Source organism: Dermacentor albipictus, unplaced genomic scaffold (genome assembly GCF_038994185.2).
Source record: "Dermacentor albipictus isolate Rhodes 1998 colony unplaced genomic scaffold, USDA_Dalb.pri_finalv2 scaffold_30, whole genome shotgun sequence".
Classification (NCBI taxonomy): Eukaryota; Metazoa; Arthropoda; class Arachnida; order Ixodida; family Ixodidae; genus Dermacentor; species Dermacentor albipictus.
In genome coordinates this window covers 151,468-165,407 of record NW_027225584.1, presented here as the reverse complement: position 1 = coordinate 165,407, position 13,940 = coordinate 151,468, and the positions used below count along the sequence as shown (strand labels likewise).

The 13,940-nt window shown below is 44.7% G+C and overlaps 1 protein-coding gene across 1 annotated transcript in view; it reads left to right on the top strand.

Moving 5' to 3' along the window:
* LOC135908408 (uncharacterized) overlaps positions 1-13,940 on the top strand; it is a 117,215-nt gene that overhangs the window by 55,894 nt on the left and 47,381 nt on the right. The gene's annotated exons all lie outside the window — the stretch shown is intronic.

The following is a 13,940-nucleotide window of genomic DNA, read 5'->3' as shown; positions in this document are numbered from 1 at the left end:
CCGTCCGCAGTGCCAAAGTACAGTAGGTTGTAGCACCCAAAACGAGTTTGTTTAAGAAGTTTTTGTTGAGTTCATTATTTGACTTTGAGTCCTCAATTCTCGAATTGAAGTGCTTCCTCTATAAGAACTAATTACGGGAATTTTAAGGATATGGTTATTCCTTATCTGCCATATTTTTTGCGCTACCGAGTTCCTAGTAATCACAAAAAGACATAACTTCATAGAACCTCGATCGGGAAATATCCTTACAATATTCACCACTTTTTTAAATAAAATTCTGTGCAGCTGATAGAGACACTGTGCTTGTGACATGAATCACACAACAACAACAGTTTCCTGAAACTTTCGAGGGTAAGAAGAAAAGCGTGAAATATAACGGCAGGTTTGGCAGCGGCTTCTCGGAGCGAGCGGGAGAGGGGAAGTAAAAGCGAGCCGGACATCGCGGCGGGCCCGCGACTACAGCCTGTGGAATCATACGCCGCCAAACTCTTCGGCCGAACCGAGTCTGAAGACGATCCAGACAATCCCATTAGCGACTTTTGACGGCCCCACTTATGCAACGTCGCTCTGAACGAACGCTTCGCCGTAAACGCGAGCGCTGGGCGCGCTGGTTGAACGCCCTCTTGCTGCTGTCTTCGTTCGTCTTCACTGTGCGTTCTGAACGGGAGGGACCCAAGAGTCCCAACGCCTTACAACGCCTCACTGTATGTTTAGCGACTCCCGCTCCCAACATGAACGCACAGTGCGAGCGCACCCCACATGAAACGTTCCGCTAAGGCTAAGGCGAGTAGTTTAGCGACCATTTCGCGAATTAAATTTCTTTAGCCCGCACATTCGTGCAATTAACTCGTGGGGTGTTGATAGAGCTGCAGCTGACAATTCTGCGGCGCAACGCATCGGGTGCATGAGCTCGGGCTACTGGATGCCGGAGCACTCTTTGCAATTTGCGTCCTGTCAAGCCGGCGGAAAGAGGGTTGTCTTCAGGCGTATATGACACCCCCCCCCCCCCCCCCACTGGCCCCTTGCACCCGGGGCCCACGGCCTCCCGGCTCCCCCTGTTGCTACGCCACTGGTCGTGCCAGACGGCATTTCGCATTCACAGCGGCGCCGCGCACGATCTGAAGTTGTCCACGTGGTGCGCCTTAAACCTTTTTACGGACGCTGACGAACTTCCTTATTTTGTTGTTTTCTTTGCTATGAGTACTTTTCTTTATTACTTTTGTTTGTTTGCAGCATCGTGTCGATGCTTTTAAAGAGGGGGGTATTGACACTTGTACTTATCTTTATTGGGCGACCACATTTCGCCGCCTAACAAACGTTATCGCACAGCGCGGGATGCGCCTGCATTTATCCGAAGTTTCTCGGAAGTTATCGATGCTTCTATCCGCTGTCTGTTGTCGCCGAACCTTGTGTTATCTGATTTCATCGCGTGACTCGAATGGTGTAGAACTTTGTGGAAGGCATGCGGCTCCCAACGATTAGTCCGGAACATTCGTCGACTGCTGTATAAAAGCCGACGCGCTTGACATAAAGAACTTTAAACAAGAGCGGACACTCAGCGGCCGAATTGACTGTAGCACACAAAGCGGATGTTGTTGACTCTTTCCGGTTTCGGTTTTGGGCGCGCGCGTTTTGAACACCAGTTGGCACACGCCGCGCCGGCTCCGCTACTCGGCGCGGCATTCATGTTTTTTTTTTTCGTTTCTGCTGAACCTAGCGTGGCGTTGGCGTGGAATAGTTTCATTATTAAGTAGAAATGATTGCGATTGACCTTTACAAGACTGCGCCGAATCTGTCGGCTGCAATTTCATATAGAAAACGAAAGACGTCTTCTGAAATGATGAAATGTTTATTTTGCTCTATATATATGCTCGTTCCGGGCTTCTGCATTCGTCCAAAGTTGTGGCACCAGGTAAGCAGCAGACGTTGCCGTACGATGCTCCACCGGATGCCATCAGCTGTAAGAAAGTATATTACAAGCATGTATCATTTTGGTATATTGATCTAACAGGAGTATTGCGTGTAGAGGCCAAACGTGCGTAAGTGGTGCATTACAAATAAATTCACTTTTACGTACATTTCGCAGCAACGACTCCTCCCAAACAATGCCATAAAACCTGCACAAAATATCCGATAATCAAGAACCCCTCCTTTCCCGGGCATTATTTCCTGCACTTTACGTGCACAAATACACGGGTGACTGCGCGTTTCCAAAACAACTTGGCCTCAGTCGACACGATCGTACGCCATGTACACAAAGGTGGCTACAACACAGGCTCAGCCAGACCATGGGTGCTATGCAGGATGCGCCGAGTTTCTCGTTCACCCGAGTTTTACCCGAGTTTGCTCGACGGCAGTCAGTGAACGGAGATAGCGCGGAACGCGCCGAAGGTGCAGGCAAAAAATATGTAGACAAAAAGCCGCGTATGACAACATGAGCGCACCCTGCGCGGCACGCTGCTTCCATGTTTCAAGCGCAGAAGGCTGCACAACGAAACGCGCCAGCGCCGCGTGTTGTTATCAACGGATTATCTCAACTTAGCAATGCCATGGCTGTCCCGCTGTCTGTCTGCACACTTGCCGTGAGCCGCTTGCCACGCCTTTCCCGGGCGCGTCAAGGGCGTGCCTCCCCTTTCGAGCACTATCTTTCTTTCCTCCAACGAATGCAAACAGGGTACATGCGGCGCATCCTTGCACCTACACTTTCACTCAAACGAATACGTTAAAATACAACAAATAAAATAACGAACATTTTTATTTCATTAAGTATCTGTTTTTCGTTTCCAACGCTAGAAATTTGTGATGACAAACGGAGATCGAGCAAATCATTAAAGTTTGCACTTCTTGCCGCGAGTGGCGACAGTGAGGCGAAAGCGTAGAGGCGGCACATTGAAGCGGGTCGCACGCACGAGGGCGTTCATACGGTGATATGTCGCCTAGGGGCGCTGCAGTGCTATTCTCAATAAAGTCGGTCATTATCCATTATATATATATATATATATATATATATATATATATATACCCGCTTGCTGGCTATCGACAGTCACTCAGCTAACAGAGGTCGTGCACGATCTTGCTTTAAGTATTAATAATCATAATCAAACTGACCTACTTTTACTAGATTTCAGTAAAGCGTTTGATTGTGTGTGCCATGCTAAACTAACTGCCAAAATTACAGCTGCGATTGGCAATGGACCTATTACTGCATGGATAAAAAACTTTTTATCTCACCGATCCCAATTTGTCGTCATCGAAAACATCCCATCTGCTCCGGTGCCTGTCACATCAGGGGTCCCACAGGGCTCAGTAATAGGTCCGCTGTTATTTTTACTTTTTATCAATTACATTACAAATAACATTGATTGTAAAATCAAACTGTTTGCAGACGACTGCATAATATAAAGAGAAATACGCAATCACCAAGATCAAGTTCTGCTCAATAATGCACTAGCAAAAATAACCGAATGGTGTGATAACTGGCAAATGACCATTAATACAAACAAAACGGTTTGCATGACAGTAACGAGAAAAAAGCACCCATCGTTTTTCCACTACACACTTAACGGCAGCCTCGTAACTAGAGTTCAACAGCATAAGTATATTGGTTTAACAATAGCGTCCGACCTCAACTGGACAGCACATATTAATAACATTACTTCTTGTGCATTACGAAAACTCTTCTTTCTCAAAACGTGCCTGCGGTTGGCGCCAACTAACGTCAAACTCTAACCTTACATTACATTTGTGAGACGTGTCCTTGAGTATGCTAATGTCGTATAGTTCCCGCACACTAAAACAAAAATATCTAATCTGCAAAGGATCCAGAGAAAGAAAATTTGGTTTATCCACCGAAAATACCGGCGCAGTGATTCCCCTACTCTTCTAACACAGTCAGGGCTTGCAACTTTCGCTGTACGAGCAAAACGAGTTCGTCTCAAATTTCTGCATCAAATATTACACAGCCGACTAAAAATAAATGCCTCTGGATACGTTACCTTTTCTAAATCCCGCGTATTTCGTCATAATCATGCATATACACTAAACAAGTTCCTCTGTAATAACGATACTCTTCAGTCTTCCCTTTTCCCCCGTGTTGTTCGCTAGTGGAATAACCTAGATGCATCTGTAACTAACACAGTATCGCAGCCTGATTTGGTTAAGTTATTAGAAAACGAAATAATTAATTAGGAAAGAATAGCTTATGCATATATAATTGTAAGAACCCCCATTTTTTGAACTGTAGCTAAACATTTACCCCCTTTGTTTCTTTCTTTGTTTTATAACACTGTAATAATCCTTACGTACATGTAACCTGAACTGTACTATTTCTGTGAGTTTCTCTTGTTATTCATTATATTAGTGTTGTAAAATTGTGCATTGAACCTGTTTTATGTATTTCCATTTACATGTGTTCATGTTCTTACCATTCGGTATATAAACCATGAAATGTATGTATAATCATATGCCCACCTGCTATGGTGTCGATATGAGACTGGCAGTATTGTAAATAAACAATATATATATATATATATATATATATATATATATATATATATGGGGGGAATCATCATCATCATCAGCCTGGTTACGCCCACTTCAGGGCAAAGGCCCCTCCCATACTTCTCCAACAACCCCGGTCCAAAAGGGTTACGGAATCCAGTCCGTAACCCTTAATGACCATCGGTTATCTTCCCTCCTAATTACATGTCCTGCCCATGCCCATTTTTTTCTTGATTTCAACTAAGATGTCATTAACTCGCGTTTGTTCCCTCACCCAATCTGCTCTTTTCTTATCCCTTAACGTTACACCCGTCATTCTTCTTGCCATAGCTCGTTGCGTCATCCTCAATTTAAGTAGAACCCTTTTCGTAAGCCTCCAGGTTTCTGCCCCGTAGGTGAGTACTGGTAAGACACAGCTATTCTCTTGAGGGATAATGGCAACCTGCTGTTCATGATCTGAGAATGCCTGCCAACGCACCCCAGCCAATTCTTATTCTTCTGATTATTTCCGTCTCATGATCCGGATACGCCGTCACTACCTGGCCTAAGTAGACGTATTGCCTTACCAATTCCAGTGCCTCACTACCTATTGTAAATTGCTGTTCTCTTCCGAGACTGTTAAACATTACTTTAGTTTTCTGCAGATTAATTTTTAGACCCACTCTTCTGCTTTGCCTTTCCAGGTCAGTTAGCATGCATTGCAATTGGTCCCCTGAGTTACTAAGCAAGGCAGTATCATCAACGAATCGAAAGTTACTAAGGTATTCTCCATTAACTTTTATCCCCAATTCTTCCCAATCCAGGTCTCTGAATACCTCCTGTAAACACGCTGTGAATAGCATTGGAGAGATCGTATCTCCCTGCCTGACGCCTTTCTTTATAGGGATTTTGTTGCTTTCTTTATGGAGGACTACGGTGGTTGTGGAGCCGCTATAGATATCTTTCAGTATTTTTACATACGGCTCTTCTACACCCTGATTCCGTAATGCCTGCATGACTGCTGAGGTTTCAACTGAATCGAACGCTTTCTCGTAATCAATGAAACCTATATATAAGGGTTGCTTACATTCCGCACATTTCTCTATCACCTGATTCATAGTGGGATATGGTCTATTGTTGAGTAGCCTTTACGGAATGCTGCCGGGTCCTTTGGTTGACGGAAGTCTAAGGCGTTCATGATTCAATTTGCAATTACCTTCGTAAATAGTTTGTAGGCAACTGACAGTATATATAAGCTGATCGGTCTATAATTTTTCAAGTCTTCGGCGTCCCTTTTCTTATGGGTTAGGATTATGTTAGTGTTCTTCCAAGATTCCTGTACGCTCGAGGTCATGAGGCATTGTGTATACAGGGTGGCCAGTTTTTCAAGAACAATCTGGCCACCACCCTTGAACAAATCTGCTGTCACCTGATCCTCCTCAGCTGCCTTCCCCGTTTGCATAGCTCCCAAGGCTTTATTTACTTCTTCCGGCATTACTTGTGGCATTTCGAATTCCTCTAGACAATTCTCTCTTTCGTTATCGTCGTGGGTGCCACAGGTACTGTATAAGTCTCTATAGAACTCCTCAGCCACTTGAACTATCTCATCCACATTAGTAATGATATTGCCGGCTTTGTCTCTTAACGCATACATCTGATTCTTCCCAATTCCTAGTTTCTTCTTCACTGCTTTTAGGCTTCCTCCGTTCCTGAGAATATGTTCAATTCTATCCATATTATACTTCCTTATGTCAGCTGTCTTACGCTTGTTGATTAACTTCGAAAGTTCTAGCAGTTCTATTCTAGCTGTAGGGTTAGAGGCTTTCATACTTTGGCGTTTCTTGATCAGGTCTTTCGTCTCCTGTGATAGCTTACTGGTATCCTGTCTAACGGAGTTACCACCGACTTCTCTTGCACGCTCCTCAATGATGCCCACAAGATTGTCGTTCATATGCTTCAACACTAAGGTCCTCTTCCTGAGTTAAAGCCGGATACCTGTTCCGTAGCTTGATCTGGAATTCCTCTATTTTCCCTCTTACCGCTAACTCATTGACCGGCTTCTTATGTACCAGTTTCTTCCGTTCCCTCCTCAGGTCTAGGCTAATTCGATTTCTTACCATCCAATGGTCACTGCAGCGCACCTTGCCGAGCACGTCCACATCTTGTATGATGCCAGGGTTAGCGCAGAGTATGAAGTCTATTTCATCTCTAGTCTCGCCGTTCGGGCTCCTCCACGTCCACTTTCAGTTATCCCGCTTGCGGAAGAAGGAATTCATTATCCCCATATTATTCTGTTCCGCAAACTCTACTAATAACTCTCCCCTGATATTCCTAGTGCCTATGCCATATTCCCCCACGGCCTTGTCTGCAGCCTGCTTCTTGCCTACCTTGGCATTAAAGTCGCCCATTAGTATGGTGTATTTAGTTTTCACTCTACCCATCGCCGATTCCACGTCTTCATATAAGCTTTCGACTTCCTGGTCATCATGACTGGATGTAGGGGCGTAGACCTGTACAACCTTCATTTTGTACCTCTTATTAAGTTTCACAAGAAGACCTGCCACCCTCTCGTTATTGCTATAGAATTCCTGTATGTTACCAGCTATATTATTAATCAGGAATCCGACTCCTAGATCTCGTCTTTCCGCTAAGCCCCGGTAGCACAGGACGTGCCCGCTTTTTAGCACTGTATATGCTTCTTTTGTCCTCCTAAGTTCACTGAGCCCTTTTATATACCATTTACTGCCCTCTTATTCCTCCAATAGCACTGCTAGACTCGCGTCACTAAAAAACGTTCTAGCGTTAAATGTTGCCAGGTTCATATTCCTATGGTGGCCTGTCCGGGGAGGAATCATGCGACAATTATTCGCTCCGTTCGCCAGGTGTAATATATTTCACAGCATCACTTGTTCGAGCAGTCCACATGATTTTCGTATCGATTGTGGTGCATGATTTTATTCGCCATTCCTTCTTTTATATTTCATCGTGTTGATGTCCAGCTTCATATCCTAGACAGGACTGGCATCCGTCGTACGCATACGTTGATTCACACCGTCGGCCACAGGATGAGCAAAACCGCAGGCACAGACACAACGACGCTTCGACTTTGTGCTGAATTGAAACTTTAAGCTATATAATAGAAGGCTGGGGCTAACTTCAGGGAAGACGACAGCGAATTGTGCAACAGCAACAAGTTTGCATAATTAGAAATGTTTAGGCGATTTTTCATTGTTTCACCTTGCATGAAGTATAATAACCCCAAAGCTCCGGAAAAAATAATCATCCGCAGCTCTTTCAGCAAGAGAAAGCTCAAACTAGAAAATAATATGATAGATGTGCTGATAACACATCAATGACAAATTTGACGATTGTCAGGGGCGGACATTTCTATTTGATAACACCCCACAGAGCGTCATGACGAAAAGGAAAATTCAGGCTATTATGCGCATACAGATACACAGCCCATCAGACATTAGGCAGAAGTTCCCTGCACAGCATTTTTGTTGCTGCCTTTCACATTAGCGCACGCTCAATACAATTATGCATTGAAAAATCTCAAGGCACTTTGAGATGACAAAGCAGAGCGCGGCGTAAAGATATAAGCACGCGCCATCCTCGGCTATCAGTTGTAGCCTCTGGCCAATCAGCCACAGCAGCGTGTTGCAACGCTTATTCGCGTCAGCCCGAGTGGCGCGGATACACATAACTATGTTCTTAAGACTGCTGTGCCCCTATCGTAGAAATTTCTTCTTAATTCATGATCTGCGACGGCTGTTTAGGTTTTGTGAATAGACCTACGCTTACTATTTGCGGAAATACTAAAGTTCGCACCTGTGCTACCATTGTATACACACGCCTTTTGGCGATTACAGCGCTCGTCTTTGCAGCGGTAGGCATCGCAAGCTCGCTGATATTACGAACAGCTTTAGATTTATGAACACGCTCTTTTCGTAAGATTTTCCTTGCGCGAAAATTTGTTCGCAAGTTCGCTTAGTGAATTCCACCCCAGTTTTCTAAAGCATTAGAAGGGAAATGTCATAAACATCCCCGTGCAGCTGAAAGCCGCGAGTGACGCTTCGGTTAAATCCAGCTGCAAAACTTCCTCATCCAATTTCGCCTCGTTTGCATATCTTGTGTGCGTGTCCGTTCACGTCTGTGTAGCAACGCGTTACCATAAGGACAGCAACTGTTGTGACATTCACTGGGACACCACTGAACGCAAACCCAACAAAAGATTTTTTTCGTGTCCACTCCTGCGCTTGTCACTTCAGCATGTTTTATCAAGTCGGTGTTTCACAGAGTGCACCGCCAGAAACGTCTCATGCCGTCTTTGCGGGATCAAAAAAATGTAACGGGTGTGCTATCTCTGCAGAAAGCCGACCTCGTTAAAACCTTTATTGTATGGTAATATGTGATTCGCTGTCTACACTCGCCCTCACAATGAGCAATGGGATCTCGATGCATCATGCTAGATGAAGCTTCCACGTTGCAGTGTAGTTTTTACAAAGTAGTTTTCTCCAACGCACAGAGTTCTCTGCTAAGACATAGTAGCAGTTTCCTTATTAATAATGCCTGGATGTTAATGAACATTTTCACTTGCAATAAGTCCTCCTTTTATTTGTCTTATGTTATTTTGAAGAGTTTAGTAATAGAGCGGGCAAATAGCTTATATCCCGCTAAAAAAACCCATAACACGGAACTCGGAAACGTCGCAAGGCCGCGACTTTGTCTTAACATGCGAACTCAAGCGTGAGAGCTGTCCCAGAGGTATAGCACCGGGCATTGGCAAGATGGCGCTGCGAGTCTAATTTATCACACCAGTGTCGCCAACAACAGCTGGAGCCGCGATGAACATCAAATATTGTTAAGGAAGGAGACGCGCCTATGCTTCATCACTCGTCTGAGTGCTACACCCGCCCAGCTTTGCCGGTCTTGAAGGCCCAGCTTGGGGTTTGTTCTGCCGTGTACAAGCGCGACCATGCTTTGTCGTCGCAGCACGGCCAGCGTAAGCTTTTGCCGATCTCGGGCGCTGTTAATCACCTAGTGACAACCGATCGAAAGTATGTCATTCCAAATTTGAACCGCGTCCCTCCAGTTTTGCTTCCTCCGCTCGCTAGACTGTACGTTACGGCGTTGCTACCAGCTGCTGGAAGCTTCAGCGCAAGGTGCCTAAAGTCGAGAAAAACATCCTCTATAGTTACAGGAAACTTGCATACTTGCAGCCGCGATCCCATGTAGGAAAGCTGGGAGTCCCCATATTTCAAGCGTGGATGCATTTGGCGTGATGGACTTTTATTTTCATTTTTATATTATTATTTTTTTATTGGTAACCAGCGGTGGCCAGCAGGCGCGGGAGCCGTTTCTATGTCTCATTAAAAACTGATTCATCCGCTTGCTGTGCGGAGTGTTAATGCACTCTAAGAAAAAAAGGAGTGACCCTCGGAGTCCCTTATGCTCATCTTCGAATGGAGCAAATTTCCTCCCTCATGCTTGGGAGCAACGGTTTCTCCCGCTTCAAAACTAACATGGCTGACTCGAGGCAAGCGAAGCGAGGGATGCGATTAGGCCTATGAACTCTGCTAGCTCGCAGCTGGAAAATAACGCACGCATCATAAGCATAGTGTACGTTACTGATATTAGCAAAAAAAAAGCAATCTCGCAAAGCTTCGGCGCGTACAATAAACCAGGTGCAAGTACGACACCATTTTGTCGCGATGACTTCCGCTCCGCTACCACGCTTATGATCTACTGCTGACGGCCGGCTGATAACGTTAATAGCGCGAGCGGAGCGTCGCTCTAACCACTGTCGAAGCGCGAAAAGGAATGGCATCGCTAGCACATCGCGGCGTTGAACTTACATAAATATAGGGATATGCATACATCAGTTCGTCGCACGCACGCACACACACACACACACGCACACACACACACGCGCACACACAACACACACACACACACACACACACACACACACACACACACACACACACACACACGCACGCACGCACACATATGTAAACAACGTACTTAGCGCCACCTGGAGAGGTTTCAAATTCCTAAATTACTAGTGTTCAGGCATCTGTACAGGAAAAACATTGATTTACAGTGGAGGAAAAGACCTAGTAAGCTTACCAGCAAGGATCCGGCCTCTGGGTGGGTAACACAGCAACAAAGAAGGTCAAGCAGAAAGTCAGAGACGCTAAAATAATCTCATGGGTGGCGGCAATGGAAAAGCCTGCCTGCCAATGGTACGCCAAGCCTGCCATGAGTAACTACTTAAGAAGAAAAAAAAAATCAGGAAAGAAACAATTTATGATAACTCAAAGAGAAGCTCATTACTTTTCGAAGCGAGATCGGTATGCCTTAGAACACGCAAATATAAACCGAGATATAAGAAGGAACAAGAAGCATGTGCTTGCTGCGGTAAAGCTAGGAAAACTATGGAGCATCTTTTATTAGAATGTGAAGACGTCTACCCAGCAGTCGATTTAGGCACCACTGGCCTCCTTGAAGCCCTTGGGTTCAGCGAGAGCAGTGGAAAAGTATAAATGTCCGCAATAGACATTAGTAAGAGGCTATTGGAGAAAAGTGGGGAAACGACAAAAAATGGAGATGTACAAAAGCACAGTTCGCACTAGAGGATCAGAAAATGTGGGTGTGGGAGTTCATATGGTTATTTTTTTCTTTTTTATTGTTTAACCTAGGTAGCACAATAGGCAGTATAATAGCAAGGGCTTGGTGGCGCAACACACCGCCCCGTTCCAAAGGGGACGCCCATAACATCCATCCATCCAAGTCAAATGGAAAAGAGTAAATTCAAAATGTCAAGAGCATCTTTGGTTATCAGGTACAACGAGTGGAAAAAAAGTTGGCTTGGCGTTACGTATTTGTGGACCGGAAATAATTGCACAGAGAAGAATGAAGAGTTAGTGGAATGCGTAAGCGCTGATATTAAGGGTTTCGGGAATGGTGCTGAAATTGTCCTGTTAGGTGACATGAATGCCCACATACAGGATATAGATGAATATACCGGCAATAACGGGAAGTCAATGCTAGACCTTTGTGAGCAACATAACCTCGTGATAGTGAATACAGGGCCTAAGTGTGAGGGACAGATCACGTGGGATGTGGGAAACCGGCAATCGACCATTGATTACTGTCTGATGACAGAAGGAATTCATGATAAGTTGAGAGAAATGGTCATCGATGAGGAAGGGTTTAACAGCATAGGGAGTGACCATAAACGCATCATTTTGGAAATGGGATATCTAGTTGGGAAAGAGAGCAAGGAGTGCAAAATGGCCACTCCAAATTTGAACGCTGAACAAATAACAAATAGTCAGTGGAGTCGAGGAAGAACTTGGCAAATGGACAAAGAAAGAATGGGAATATAGTGTAATAACGACATAAATACTGAAAGAGAAACCACATGTTCGGTGGAAAGGAATAAAGAAACCGAAAAGCTGGTGGAACAGAGAGATGCGAGAAGCGATCACCGAACGACAGAAAGCATTGCGAGAGCACAGGCAGGCAAATAAGGCGCAGTTGCCGCAGGATGAAGTAACCAGTAAATGGAAAATATACCAGGAGAAAAGTATATGGTTCAAATACTGGTGCACGCTAAGATAAAGGGTTAAAGTGAAGGTTGTTTCTCTGAAATACGCGAAGAAGGCCGCAGCTAGACTATTTTGGAATCACATAAAATTATTAGGCAGGAAGTCAACAACAATACAACAACATATTCTAGACGAAGATGAAAACAGACTTGAAGGAGAAGAGGCAACCAATTACATCCGAAAAATGAGAGCCGAATCTTTCCAAAGCAATGACCAGCTTGTATTCGAAGAAAAAAAGAGCATGAAAGAGACCGAAGTGGTAAAAGAGCTGGTGCAGACAAATTTAGACTGGAAGAAAGCGGAAGAGAAAATTCCTAAGCGCACAGCCACAGGGCTAGACGAGGTTCCCATTAGGCTGATAAATGAACTAGCACCAAAAAGTAAGGAAGCTCTGGTGAAAACAGTGGAAAAAATTTTTAAATATACACGAATATCGGACAGTTGGCAACAAAGTAGAATGAATTTAAGTTATAAAGATAAGGGGCGAGAAAGATAGAATTCAATCGTACAGAACGTTGACCATTACATCAGTAATATACAGGATATCAATGCAGGCAATCGAATTAAAACCGAAATCATGGGCAGGTAATAATGCCATTTTGGGAGAACATCAGCATGGCTTCAGAACAGGTAGACGTTTGGATGGTAACTTATTTGTTCTTACTCAGTGTATTGAAATTGTTGACGCTCGTTGACGACTGGGAAAACAGTGAGAACAGTGAACAGACAGTGGCAATACAGGGCCAGGAAATACCTTGGGCAAAAAATATAAATACTTTGGCATTTGGACAAACGAAGGCAATAGATACATAGAAACACAGGAAAAAACAGTAAGAGTAAAGGGGAAGAGAAATGCAGTCATAATGAAACACAGAGCACAATGGGGATACAATAGGTACGAGGTGCTATGAGGCATGTGGAAAAGTGTAATGGTTCCAGGACTTACTTTTGTAAATGCGGTTGTTTGCTTTAAATCAGGGGTACAATCAGGACTCGATGGGAACCAAAGGTCAGTGGGTCGCCTCGCATTGGGCGCTCACGGGAAGACTACAAATAAAGCTGTGCAGGGTGATATGGGCTGGACTAGTTTTGAAGTGAGGGAAGCCAGTGAGTGACTCATTGTCATGCATAATTTAGCAATAAATTTCGGTTGAATACTTGTTTGGGTATAGTCACCTGATAGGCACGGCAAATCTGCACCGACCTCTTAATATAAAACCACACTTTAATGAATGCTTTTGACTAGCCACTTTCAGTTATCAACACGGTGGCAACGGCGATCTAAACCTTTTACTTCGAAGGCGTAGCGATGGCGCTTTAAGAACCACTGACATTTACAAAATGAATTCCTCTGAGATTTGCTTCAACGTTTTGTCGCCTAATTTCATACAGAAATGGCAAATAATCTCCTTAACGAGAGCAGCATTCGCTGGAAGTTGGCAATCCATTACTCCAGTAATACTGCGAAAAAAAAAAGACACAGAAGTGAGAGAAAGAGAACACACACCAAGCGCAACAAGCGACACAACCTGCTATCCGCGGCGTCCGCGCCGCGCAATGCCCGTGGTGTGCCGGCGGAAACGTTTCCCCCTTGCGTGCGCATACATATCTTGCGTCGCTGCCGCCGGTGACCCAAACATCGGCTACGTAACTTCTTTTCAACGGGAAGTAATGCTGAGTAGCGAAACCTGAGGTATAACCACTTTGTAACAAGCAACCAGAAGTGTCAAACCTCTAGCATAGAGAAAGAAATTTCAACAAGAGCGGACACTCCCTTAGAGCCCAGCGGCCGAATTGACTGTAGCACACCAAGCGGATGTTGTTGACTCCTTCCGGTTTCCGTTT